Source organism: Cucurbita pepo, chromosome 12 (genome assembly GCF_057944985.1).
Source record: "Cucurbita pepo subsp. pepo isolate OVF chromosome 12, ASM5794498v1, whole genome shotgun sequence".
NCBI classification, from domain to species: Eukaryota; Viridiplantae; Streptophyta; class Magnoliopsida; order Cucurbitales; family Cucurbitaceae; genus Cucurbita; species Cucurbita pepo.
Window position 1 is genome coordinate 8,836,066 of NC_141809.1, and position 11,628 is coordinate 8,847,693.

The window sequence follows — 11,628 nt, forward strand, 5'->3', positions numbered from 1 at the left end:
CACGTGTTGATAGATTGACATTATCAGGTGAAGGAGTTTTTGATGGCTAAGGAAAGGCAGCTTGGAAAAGGAATGATTGCCACAAAGCATAAATTGTGCCCAAACTCCCTCTTGTAAGTAATATGCCTTTAGCTTTCCTTCTCAATCTCATGCATCTTGTTGTTTTTGAAAGGGCCTCTTACATGTCTTCTCTAATGTTCTGACATTTACGATTTGGTAAATGTTCTTCATTTTCTAGAGGATAATCTTTAAACAATCAAGTGAAGAAGTGAATTTTTTTTTTAGTTTTGAATTTTATTGGGTTCTTTTCAAATTTTTAGTTTCATTACCGACGGTCACAAAATATTATTTGATTATACAAAATGTTTAGAGTTTGAGGTTCAACTTCATCACCAATTCAACCGTTAAGAGAATAACATCACTTGATAGCAAGAACTTCCATATCAACGTCCTCAGCTGCAACAACCTCACATTCCATAATATCAATATAATGGCACCAGAAAATAGTCCAAACTCTGATGGAATACACATCGGTCCATCAAATAAGATCACAATCACAAAGTCCAAAATTGCAACGGGAGATGATTGCATTTCTCTTGGAGATGAAAGCAAACTAATTGAAGTCACCAACATGACGTGCAAACTAGGACATGGAATAAGCATCGGAAGTCTTGGAAGATACACTAACGAAGAACTTGTTGAAGGTGTCATCGTAAAGAACTGCACGTTAATTAACACCACTAATGGTGTTAGGATCAAAACGTGGCCAACTTCTGCTGCTAGCAGCACCGCCACCAATATGCACTTTTTGGACATTATAATGGTCAATGTTAGCAACCCTATTCTAATAGACCAAGAGTATTGTCCGTGGAATCAGTGCAATCGGCAGGTATGGATCGCATTCTCGAACCTTTCATTCATTTTTTCATTATAACTTAACAAATAAACCATTTGTTGTCTCATTTTAATTTTCAGATTCCTTCAAAAATTAAGATTAGTACAGTGAGCTTCAAGAACATTAGAGGAAGTTCTGCAACTCTGCAGGCAAACAAACTTATTTGCAGCCGTCACTTACCATGTGACGATGTAAAAGTAAGCAACATTGACCTCACTTACAATGGAATAAAAGGTCCTATTTCCTCCCAATGCACGAATGTGAAACCTATCATTTCAGGAAGACTGAACCCCAAGATATGCTCCTCTCCTTATGTTGTCCAATGGATTGTTCATTGCCATAGAACTTCAAATATAATAGACAACCTTAATTAAAAAAGAAGACCGCCTCTATCCACCTTATATAATAAAATTGTTCCAAGTCTTGTTTTTTTTTTTTTTTTTTTTTTTTTTCTCGTTCAAGTTTTGAATTCGAAATAAGACAATGTAATTGTAACAACCATTATTAAAAAAAAACTAATCCATTACTCAAGAAAAGAATCTTTAACCAACAAAAATATCTAACTCCTCTTTCAATTAGTTACCCTAAACAAATCAATTACCATTAGAAATCTTTTAGACAGAATGGATGAGTTAGATTGAATCTCCTAACTACTTCCCATATTGCACAGATCCATCATTATTGTTAAAGAAGAATTAAAATTTGAGGTGACTAATCCAACAAGTCGTGTCCTTAAATCTATCTTTTTCGTCAATGGTGTAATTTTGGTTGCAACTTTTGGATATGACTTGTTAAATCTATCTTTTTTGTAGCATGCTTTTTCCTTACTCACATGCCTCCTAAGATGTAATCTCATACCTAAAATTTGGACCTTGGGAATCCAAATTTGGCATCTGATGGCCTCCACAATTTCTTGCATCTTCAATGATATGGTCACATTAGGAGTGAAAACTATCTCTAAAAATCATGTTGCCTACTTTGGTGCTTCAAGCATAAGACTCAAAAGTTAAGCGTGTTTAGTTTCAAACAATATTAAGTTTTGCTACCTCTTGAAATTTTCTTAACAAACATGTGGGTAAAGACAAAATATGCTAAAAACAACTCATGTTGATCGGTAAGAATAATCTCCCTGCTTAGAAACACTTCATGAGGAGTAAATAATGTGGTCATATTACAAAAGATGTCAGGAAAATGCTAGAGCCATTGGGTGTCAAATTCATACTAAAAAATTTGGTTCAAATCTTGTTCATGGAACATTACATAAATCCGTTTAAGAGGTTCTTGCTTTTTTTTTTTTTTTTTTTTTTCTGGAGATGTAATCCGTTTCATGCCTCCTAAGATGTACTCGGTTTCGAGAATTTTCTCGAGATGTAATTTCATTTTTGAGAGAAAGAGAGAGAGATTGGTGTGTTTGGCTCAACCGGAGAGTCTATTTATAGAGACTCTTCAAGAATTTTTGCCAACAATATATTTACATATTTAATATTACTAGGATATAATACCTTAAACAAACTATATTTAAATATTATAAGATATCCTAATATATATTTAATTAATTTAAATCTCATTCAAATTTTAAATATATTTTTATTTAATGTATCATACATTAATTGATTTAATATTTAATTGTATCTCATACAATAAATATATTTTTCTTTTTTTATATATTTAATATATTAAATATTAATTTGAAACCTTCAAATTAAATATATTTTCTCAATTTATTTAATATATCTAATATATTCAATATTAGTTTGACATTTCAAATTAAATTTATTTTCTCCTTTATATTTAATATATCTAATATATTAAATACCAATTTCAACCCTTCAAATTTTCTTTCAAATAAATTGAACCTTTAGCGTTACTATGAGCTAGCAAGGAAACCCTATGGACCTACCGATTACAAGCTCCAATGATACAAAATTAATTAATTAAACTTTTTAATTAATCAATTTCCATTCATTAACGGTAGGTCACTCCACTATAAACCTAGAGTTGCACTCTTATGCACTGTAGGACAAGTTATGTCCATTGATATAATCATTACAAGCAAGTCGATCCTTCACGAGTTGTTCATAACTACAGCAGGGTCAAAAGTCTGTTTTACCCCTGTAATTACATTTTTCAACTTAAATACCACTGATTCTCTAATAAACAATTTGTTTATGATCCAATCATAAACCAAGTCCCTCTCGGACCAGTGAGAGGGTGGGGCCCCATTGTTCAAGTCCCGAAATAAGTACTTAAGAGAACAACTCATCTAGTTTCCTAGTATAGGAAGGAGTGAATTTCATCTCATGATATTATGTTCCAAACTCCCTATTTGGTCAAGTCCCTAAAATGGTAGGCATATTGAATCGGCCTAAAGGGCAATTCTCACCCATGTAAATTAAAGGACAAGCCCTCACAGGCAGGAGTTCATAACTCACTCAGGATTAAGATCGACTCGCACATAATCATCGTGTGAAATATTAATCTTCTCAATTAACGGAATTATAAAGAGAGATTAATCATTTCTTGGTTCAGTCTTATACAAACTCATTGTATAGGGTACCCCCACTTACATGTCTCCACATGAACGATTTGAATCAAATCATTTGTAACAATTACAAAGTGTGTCGTATCAATAGTGTTACCATGATAAGACATCCAACTTTATCCATATACTATAGACTCTTTAGGTTATTACTTGAACACGATTCTCTTGTATGTCAACCAAATACTGTTCAAGATTACATTAATAACCTTGGATTTTCATACCATGAATAACAATTAAATTATAAATAAAATAATAAAAATTATTGTTAAAAACCTAAATAATTAATTACGAGGCTTTAAGGCATAAATCCCAACAAATATGACATGTATTAAGTGACAACTATATGTACGTAGTCTAGAAAAACGCCTTAAGTCGACAATTCCTCTCTGACTTCTAAGCTCCCGAGAACCCTATCGCCACGATCGGTAGCTTCACAGACCTGAAAAAGAAATGTAAATAAGAATGAGTATAAATATATTCAGTAAGCAACATACTTATAGGCTCTTATCGCATCCATGTCATAGTAGGGAACCACCAACTTACTCTATAGGCTCTAGAGTTTCAACAATCTTGGTACACACACCTGGGCAGAAGATTTAACCTTCGTAGCGATATTCGACGTCTAAGTATGAGGCGCTACGACATATAACTTTGTACCAGGTGAGGAACATGGTGAGTGCCAGCCTGCTCGTCGTCCATGGAGGAGTGAACTGGCGAACCCGTCGCACAGGCCATGAGATCGCCCAAGGTTGGGGCGTGCTACTTTTCGATACAAGCCAGCTCGACAAGTTATTGATGGTGTTAATATAAAACATGCGGAAGCAATTTGGATCTTAGGAACTCTTAGAACATCAATTATAGTAAATAACTAGCTTGTTCATAAGTATTAAAACTCAAGGTATTTGAGTACTAACCTTTTGTAGTTCAAATTCCTTTTTCCTCACGAATCGGTTTCGAACCACCACTAGTGTCTTCTCCACTATTCTCCGGCCTTAGAATGAAATTGTGTAATCCGATGAGTGACTAAACTTGGGAGTGATTTAGTATATATGAAGAGAGAGTTTGTGAGAGTTTTTCTCAAGGTTTTTCGAAGGGAGAAGTTCCATGTACCTTGATCACTCTGTTTATAGAGTTATGTTTGCATGTTCATGTAAATTTGAGATCGCCAAATTTGACACTCAATATTCCACTCAAATGTTTGGGATTATGTGGCAAGCATGCAAGTTTGAGCTCACCAAATTTTGACACTAAAAATAACACTAAAATTTGTGGGGTTTATTTGGCAAGCATGCAAGTTTGGTTAAACCAAATTTTGACACCTCAAAATTCCATTGACTCAAACATGGATTTTTCCATTAGTGAAGACAACATTTTGACTTTCTTTATTTTAATTCGATAACTAATTTGAAATTATTATATTAAAGGATTAATTAAACTATTTAATTAATATTTATTATTAATTCAAATGCCGATCCCAATCCCAATCAATTACGACGCATATTTCATTAAAATATTTAAATCTTATTTAAATATCTCAGATTCTCTCTTTTTGTTTAATTCGTAAATAAAACAAAAATGCGGTTAAATATATCGTATATATGTAGCGTATATTCCCTAATTTGAATTCGAACACTTCGAACCCACTCGTCACCTGTTCTATGGTTTAGTCCGATATGAGCTAGCAGAGGGACCTAATGGACATATAAATCATGGACTCCAACGATCCAAGATTAACTGGTTAAATTCATTAACCTTGTTAACCAACACTCGTTAACTACTAGGACACTCCACTATAGCCTAGTAGTTGCACTCCCCTCACTATATATATATTTCTGTCCATTTGATATAGCCATGATTAGTAAGTCGATCCTTCACAGGTTGTTGGTAACTAGAGCTGGGTCAATTAACCGTTTTACCCCTGAAGTTACTTCTTGTTCCTTATGTCTCATTGATCCTCTAATGAAAAATTGGTTTATGATCCAACCACCGAATCCCTCTCACGCCAATGAGAGGGTGGGGCCCCTTGTTTAAGACCTGGAGTTAGTACTTAAGGGAACTACCTCTCTTCTATCCCCAAAAGTGGGTAGGAGCGAATTCCATCTTGCACCCCACGTCCCCAGCCTATTGAGTTGGCGAACTCGAGCCACTCTCACCCATGCCAATCTAAGGATAATTTCGAATAAACAGGAGTTCAAGGTTAGCTTCGAATTAAGATCGAGTTACCTAGGTCATTGAATGAAAAGAAAATCAGTCTCAACAATAAACGACATTATAAAGTGAGAGTGATTTTCTTCATGGTCCGATCTTATGCAATACTCATTGCATAGGACGCCCCCACTCACATGTCTCCGCATGTACAATTTAGTGATCACATTGTTTATGTCATATACAAAAGTGGACCGCATCCATAGTGTCCCCAAGATAAGGTACTCAGCCTTATCCCTGTACTATAGATCATTTTGACTATATACTTGAACTTGATCCACTCTTATGTCTCTACATATAGTTCAAGTACTCATACTATAGCCAGAGTATTCTTAGTTTATTGGATTTAGATTAACGATCGTAAAATATACTTTAGTCAATAACAATCTTTACTGAATAAACATCAATGATAACTTTATTGAAAATAGAATATGTTTTTATTTACAAACTATGAGTTTTAGGACATAAAACCCAACAACCCGCATGATCAACATAGGATGGACCCACATGCAGAATAGTCAATCTATCACTTTGTATCACAATCCTAACCAATGTAACACCTCGCTTGATGGTATTGTACAAGAGTGGAAAGGTGAGTGGAAACTACTTGAACGCCATACCAGCTACTATCAGTTTAGAAATCTTTCTTCTACATCCCAAGGTACTAAGGTGGCCTTCTAGGTCTCAAGGGTGGTTAGGCGGTCTTGGTAGGGACTCAAGTCTCCACTCTCATAATTCCTGACTCCTTGAATCTTTCATGGTTCGGGGTTGTAGGTTCTCACCGTCTAATCATCCCTCATGATTCCACTTAACAACAACCATGTTTATGCACTCTGCGTATAAATTTCATATTTTGTGTCATGTGCTACTACCATGGAACCCTTCACAATCTTTCACGAACTTTTTCCAAAATTTGGTGCATAACATGTGCTATCCAACTAATCAATAGAGTTTATATTCTTCTTGAGACCAGAAATACATCTAAACTTCTTTAATGTCTTGATTTCTTATTGTAGTTTGTATGCTGTCGCAACCCCGTATTTTACTACGGACCGTGACTTACGACAACGCACAAATGCACAAAGTGATTTAAATATGAAATAAAGAAAATCCTTAAATTCCAATAAAGTTTTTGGACGACAAACAACAAAACACATGACAGTTTGGAAATAAAGTTTGAAAGTATCCAAACACAAAATAAAGACTAGATTGACGCCCCGGGACAACCCGTTCCTCTGTGACAATCCCCGTCTCCATCACGCCCGCCCTTGATCGACACCTCGCGCTCCTGAAAAAGGAAAATATAGCAAGGATGAGTATAAAAATTATACTCAGTAAGACACCTACTTGTAGGCTCTCTTCGAATCTTAACTTAACAGGGTCGGCCGGTCCGGTTCGGCTCGGCTCGGCTCACGTTTGCGGTTTGGCTCGGCTTTGCAAGGGACATGTGTTGTCGCCTCGCTGGAGCTGCGTTGCTCCAGCCAATGGTCGACGCGTGTCCGGTGCCTGTCACGCCACCCTTCGCCACTCGCCGACCGACCTCTTTTTTTTTTTTTTCTTTTTCTTCTCTGTCCTCTGAAATCCGTAACACAGTCCCCTTTTCCGATTTTCATATCTTTCAATCTGTAGATCGGATCAATATGATTTCTTAGGCAAAATTCTAGATCATGTTACGGGGTACATCCTAGTATTTTTTTGTAATTTTTTCTTGACTACCGGATGAGTTAAGAGCGTCGAAAGTTCACTCACCGTTCTCAGACGATTCTCGGATCTCCGCCTTCGGGTTGAGGTCTTGGCCAAACTTCTTCACTGATCGTGCATAGAGTTGTTCCTAGGTGAATATTTCAGCATTTTAGGACTCAATTCACATAGGAAAAGCTCAGATCTGAGAAATGTCGTTCATAACCTTACCTCGCGAAATGTTCTTGGGTCTTGACGGAGCGTCGGCCTCACTAACCTCTCAATCCTTGTACAAGTCTCTTCCGAAGGTGGTCCGTTAAACTTCACGGCTGACTCCTCTCAAATTTCTCTCTAACTCTTTTTTTTCTTTTGCAGGGGGTGTGACGGGGTTCTCCTTGGACCCCTATTAGGGCTGGAGGGGCAAAATGACATTTTTGCCCCTCAGTTGACTTAGCCCCCCCCCCCCCCCTTTTTTTTTTCTTTGTGTTACAAACTCTCCCCTCCTTAGTAACTTTCGTCCCCGAAAGTAGCTATCTCTTGGAAGAGTTCGGGATAAGCTTTCCTCACAACCTCTTCTCGTTCCCAAGTTGCCTCTTCCTCACGACAGTTACCCCATGAGACCTTTACCAAGGGAATATCTTTGTTGCACAACCGCCTAGTGTCTCAAGCAAAAATTCTGCTAGGCTTCTCCTCGTAAAATAGATCTTCATGAAGGGGAAGCATCTCATGCTCGATTACATGAGTATGGTCTGGAGTGTACTTTTGCAGCATGGATACGTGAAACACATTGTGCACGACGGCAAGGTTCGGTGGCAGGGCAATTATGTAACTAGCTTGCAGCCTTTTTTTCTTTTGTACAAAAGATCATAGTCGATTGTACCTTTGACATATCTCAAGATCCGTCGAGCTGCATCCAAATGAGGCTTCTTTGGACTTTGCATGTACCGACTCATAACCCCAACTGCAGAAGAAATATCAGGCCGAGTTAAAGTTAGATGCACTCTACATAGAACACAATTTTAACTGCTGTTTATCTTATAAATAGAACACCATCACCATTGTTATCCAACAAGACACCTTTGAGGCACAATACAAAGAACCACATACATTTCACCATCTTAAAGTTTTTGGTTGTAAGTGTTATGCAACTGTAGTACACACCCTAAGCAAAAATTTGAACCTTGGGCAATTCCTTGTGTTTTGTAGGATATTCTTGCGGTCACAAAGGTTACAAGTTGTGTGACATGCAATCTAAGATTTTTTTTTATCAGTCGTGATGTTCAATTTTGTGACGATGATTTTCCTTTTTCATCAGCTTCACAAACTTTGACGTTAGCTCCTTCAACTCCCATTTTACCACTTCATGATTCATCCTACTCAAACATCCATTCTAGTCCTCCCCCACCTTCTATTCCTTCACCTACTATCTCGTTGTCTCCTCCGCCTTCTATTCCTTCTCCAGATACACCCACTAATTCTAATCTTATCCCACCTGATACATCAGTTCCACTCTAACGTTCTACTCGTACAAAACAGCCTCCATCTTGTTATCATGATAATGAGATGTCTTCTGGAGCCAATCATTTAACCTCTAGCTCAAGTCTGAACACTGGCACCAGGTATCCCTTTCATGATTACTTTTCATTCTCTCGTTTTTCTCCTACTCAACGTGGTTTTCTAGCTCTTATTACAGCCCAGACAGAACCTAAAACCTATGATGAGGCAGTTGGCGACCCATTATGGCAGCAGGCTATAAATGATGAAATTGCAGCCTTGGAACGTAATCATACTCGGTCTCAAAGAAATTCAACATCTCAATACTAGTTTACTCGAGAAATTCCTTATCAAATATTTAGGGAATTTGAAATATTTTCTAGGCATTGAATCTTCTAGGTCTAGAAAAGAAATTTTTATCTCCCAAAGGAAGTATGCTCTAGACATTTTTCAAGACACAGGTCTAACAGGAGCACGTCCAGAAAGATTTCCTATGGAGCAAAATCTGAAACTTTCTTTAACAAAAGGGGAGAAATTGAATGATCCAAGTAAATACAAACGGTTGATTGGCAGATTAACATATTTATCAGTTGCTAGGCCTGACATAGTGTATTCAGTTCGTATGCTTAGTCAATTTATGCATGAACCAAGAAAACCACATTGGGAGGTAGCTCTTCGAGTTCTGAGATACATCAAAGGTACTCCTAGTCAAGAACTTGTACTACCATCTGAAAACAACTTAAGATTACAAGCATATTGTGATTCAGACTGAGGCGGTTGTCGAACTTCCAGATGATCAATTTCTTGGTTCTGCATTTTCCTTGGAAATTCAATTATTCATTGGAAGTCTAAAAAACAAATCAATGTGTCCAGATCATCAGCAGAAGCTGAGTATCATCAAACCATGTTATTCATGAAAGTACGAAACACATAGAAATAGATTGTCATATAGTTCGAGAAAAATTACAAGCTAGAATCATCAAACCATGTTATGTTTCGACTAAAATGCAATTGGCGGATATTTTCACTAAAAATTTGGGAAGACGTCAGTTCGATTTTTTGAAAGACAAGTTCGGTGTGATTGACAGCCACTCTCCAACTTGAGGGGGAGTATTAAGATATAATATTAGGAGAATATATTATAATAATTAGTGTTGGAATATATCTTATACATTCTTAATTAATATTTTTTTTACTTTATGATTTGATTAGTAGTATATTTTATTTGACTCTCAAGATTTAGTTAGTTAATATTTTCCCTTAATTTTAGGTATTCGTCGTAGCTTGTATCCTATTTAAACATTGTGAATATTAATGAAGATGTAACTTTCTGTCCCAATTCTATTTCTCATTCTTAACATAACTCCAAGTCAGAAATAGAACGGGCCTAATTACTTACAAAAGAAACAAGAACAAGAAAAGAAAGAGTGTGGTGTCCTAGCATATCAAGAACACGATAAAGAGCCTACAAGTAGGCTACTTGCTGAGTCTTGTACTCCTTCCTTATTTTGCATTTTTTTTTCAGGTAATAAGGAGCTAGTCGAGGTTGGGAGCGGACTCCGAAGCAGGTGTCATAGACAAGCCTCACCCGTCGTCTTCAACCAATTTGTTTTGAAATATTTTGTGTTCGTTCCTTATTCGGTGTTTTAACTATTATGTTGTGTTTTAATTACTCATGTATGAACACTGTTTTGTTTTAAATAATGTTATGTTTTAAATACTGTTTGTTTTATTTCGTGAAAGTTTACTCACCTTTTTGGAGTATCGAGTCAGACTGGTCCTTACATATGATGACCAGATAAAAGCCTCGTTGGGCTAGGTCATGAAACACTATGAAAATTAGTCTAGGTGAAGGACCCGAACGACCATAACATAAAATTAATTTTCATATTATAGTTTTAATTTTTTAATTAAAAATTTTAGAGAGAAATAACAATTTCAATCATATATTTTTCAATTTAAAAAATAACAGTTATCAATCGCGGTTCTATTTTTATTATAAACTATTTAACAACAGTAAATGAAAATAAAAAAAAATAAAAGAATTAATTAATAATAACTAATCCCTTCCCTCTCTCAATCACTACCACCCTAAAATACTCAATTAACTTCTTCTCACAAAACCATATGTTACAAAAAAGAAAAGAAAGAATTTAGAAATACAAACAAATGGGTTAGTTTATTTATTTATTTATTTTTGGGTTATTACGGATCAACCGTTATCTTCCATTACACTCTTTTTCAACTATAAAGAGTGAAACAAATCATGCACAAACAAATGTGTTCATACCCATCTCTTTTTCTCTCCCATTTCAACCACATGAGTTTATTTTCAACACTTGCACTTTCTCTCTTAATTTCATTACTCTTTGCTAACCAAGTGACTACCATCGAAGGATCATTCCTCTAAAACCCAAAGATTATGGTCAAGATAACAAATGCTCTAAAATCTCAAAATCAGCTCGCTGTTCAATGCAAATCAAGCAATGATGACTTGGGAGTCCACATGCTGACTCCTTTGGCCAGCTACGACTTCAGTTTTCGTCCAAATTTATGGGGCACAACATTGTTTTACTGTTCCTTCCAATGGCCTAGCTCGTTTCATTACTTCAATGTCTACATAGATAAGAGAGATAGAGATAATTGTGAAAGTATTCTATGTTCGTGGCATATGAAAGAGGAAAATGTCTATATGTTCAACTATAAAACCGATAATTATGATATTTGCTACAACTGGTCAGGCAAAAAATTCATGTATCCATAAATTTGAAAGTTTGATTTTAATATTTAAATAAATAAATATTTTTGATAT

At 35.9% G+C, this 11,628-nt stretch overlaps 1 pseudogene; it reads left to right on the forward strand.

Moving 5' to 3' along the window:
* Nucleotides 1-490: 490 nt before the first annotated feature.
* LOC147789965 (exopolygalacturonase pseudogene) lies at nt 491-1,183 on the forward strand (annotated as a pseudogene).
* Nucleotides 1,184-11,628: the final 10,445 nt, after the last annotated feature.